This window comes from Olea europaea, chromosome 4 (assembly GCF_002742605.1).
Source record: "Olea europaea var. sylvestris chromosome 4, O_europaea_v1, whole genome shotgun sequence".
In the NCBI taxonomy this organism is placed as follows: Eukaryota; Viridiplantae; Streptophyta; class Magnoliopsida; order Lamiales; family Oleaceae; genus Olea; species Olea europaea.
In genome coordinates this window covers 6,288,255-6,291,316 of record NC_036240.1, presented here as the reverse complement: position 1 = coordinate 6,291,316, position 3,062 = coordinate 6,288,255, and positions in this window count along the sequence as shown.

Below are 3,062 nucleotides of genomic sequence, written 5' to 3'. Positions count from 1 at the left end.
TTGTCATGACTCATGAGCAAATTAGAACAGCTATTTCGTAAATCTCTTATTAGGAATACCATTGCCCCTGTTGGGACTCCATTCTAATTTTTATACATTTTTCTCTTTCTTCTTTTCAATCACGCATTTTTCAATAAAATAATATTACACGAAAATCTAAAACATTTCCTTCTTTTTTAACCACACATTTTTCAAAAAAATTACTATTCTAAAATACATTTTTCCAAGAATCTCATTAAGACGGAGCCCAAACAAGGGAATTAGAACTTATAATAATGACTTTTATGTGTGAAACTGTTAGAAAAATGTATTTCACATTAAATTTTTCTAAGTGATGATAATCGTTGTCATTAAGTATAAAAATATGTTCCATACTGGTATTACTTAGGGATGATTATTATGAAAATGAATCCTGTTAAAAATTGTGAACAACTGGATAGTTACAGTTTTGGGTCTCTGTGGAAGTTAGTATGTTTGGTAAAGCTTTTTGTAGGTTACAAGTTGTGGGTCCAATAGAATGTGTGGATTAAGAGTGAATAAAAGTTGTGGATCCTTCAGAATATAGGGATAAAAATGATGTTCAACTAGCTTATAAGCTTGAATATATTTTACTAAACAGTCTATACAGGGCCTACCCAAGAAAAGTTAAGAATCAATGCACATGAATGTGAAAGTTTACTGACTTTCCAGATTTTGTTAAAATCGCCTTAAAGGAAAGAGGATTGATCAGTGGACATCTTTCTTCTTGATAATATTATACCGTAATTAGAAGAAAGCATCATCTAATTGTTACTTATCCTATTGATAAACTATGTTTCCAACAGAAAAAAAAAAAACAAAAAACAAAAACGTGTCTTCTACCCAGCAAAAGCATGAAATTTATTCTATGATGTGTTTTTTCTTGGCATCTTATAATAGAGATCCTGCATAATAATTCAGTGCTATGAACGGTAAGCGTAGAACACTGTTCATTTTCTGGTAGCCACACTGCCTCACAAGCACGTTTTAGCGTGCAAAGATGCTGACAGTGTAAAGGAATAGTAACATAACTTTTAATCTTTCATTTTCTCGATAAATATTACAAGGTTAAATTACACATCCAAGACATTTATATCTGGTCATTAAACACAGCATCCTATTTATCTAGCCTACAAACCATTATTAAAGCCTAGAGGCTCAAACACCAATTGTGACTCGTAAGAAATGTAAATTGTTAGCGACAAAAAATGAAACTAGTTCAATTGTTCCATTTTCAGTGTTCCTATCCATATCACTTCTTTACCATTCAGCGTATTAAGGAACTGAGCAAAATAGAAAAAAGCAAAGAGCAGAATGTGATTAATAACTAGTGAGCTAACCACTTAATCTTCACTCGACCGTGAATAAATTACAAAGCTATTTTTGGAAAGTTATTTAAAAATTCTTATATCTTTATATGATCTGCGATGATAATTTCCTGATTCCTATCTGATCCAACATTAATCAAGAATAACTAGGAATACTCAACCGTTTACCTAACCGCATTGCATCACAGTTATTCAATCTCCAAGAATTCTGTTCTTCAGTCAACTAATTTATTTCACATACATATTATTCCATTACAGAACTAAACCATCAAATAAATTCAATTCAATTCTACGCACATATAGAAAGTTAGAACTACACTCATTTATCCAAAAAACATATAAAACATAAATATGGATGAAATGTATGCCCGTAAAAGCTAACCTATGAGGGAAAAGTGAAGCTGAGAGGCCATTTTGTAAGCGGATCTCAGCAGCCTCAGCAGCAGCGACAGAAGGGAGGTTGACATGGGTAGTGAGGAGTAGATTCCGGTGGATCAAAAAACCAGTTCCACCTGAAGCAATTCTGGCCATGGACGGACCTTTGCTGGAGAAAATGGCGGCCTTAATTCTCTCCGTCTTGCCACCGCCATTACAGAAACACCATGACTCCCCCCAAACCCTCATTTTGTCCCAACCCAAAAAGAAAAACCCCTTAGAAACTATAGATCCGAAAATGTAGAGTTAGAAATGAAAATCCAATATACCCTTTTCTCACTCTAGCTAGCTGAAGAGTGTTAACAACAAAATTGTAATGAATGTGGGTTTATCAGGTGAAAAAGGAAAGCCAAAATGCGAAAAGTACAGAAAAAAACATCTGAAAAAATTTAGGGATGAATATAAAGCGAGCTGCGAGGCTATGTGCATATAGAGCAGGGTAGAGGGTAAGGGTGTGGGTGGGGTGAGCTGGGATTATCAGCAGCTAAGCTTGGATATGGAGTGTGGAATGAATGTGCATGACGGTAACATATATGACGGCGGATTTTTGACATTGGAGGATAAATAAAGTAAAACTCTATGAACATGCCAATTGAATATTTTTTTTTAAAAAATTATTTTTTCCATGTTTAGCAAATAGAGCTCTTAACCCGGTTGACCCTCAATTTTTTTTTTTTCAAATTAAAATGGGTAAAATAATATTTTTTTTAAAAATGAGTGATTAAAAAAAAGGAAAATTTTTCGATTACGTGTAATATTATTTTATGAAAGATTGTTTGATTGAAAATAAAATTTAATTTAATGAGAATCAAACGGGGAAATTAATGTTAAACCCCAAATTTATTTATTTTTAATTTTTATCACATATTTTATGAAATTTACAATTTTTAAATGATATATTTAATCAACTTTTATTAAAATTTACTAAAAATCTATTATTTTATCAAAACCAAACATAGCCTAAGCAAATGGAGCTCTTTTTATTAAATTCATGTTAGGCCCCATTTTTTAAATTTTTGTTTCTATCCCATAGTTTATAAAATTTACAATTTTTATCAATTTTTCGAACGATATATTTGATATTCCATCAGCATCTATCAAATCAACTAAAGATTTTATCAAAACCAAACATTAGGCTAAAGCAAATGGAGCTCTTTTTCTTAAATTCATGTTAGGCCCCATTTTTTAAATTTTAGTTTCCATCCCATATTTTATGAAATTTACAATTTTTATCAATTTTTCATATGATATATTTTATCAACTTTACCAAAATCTACTCCT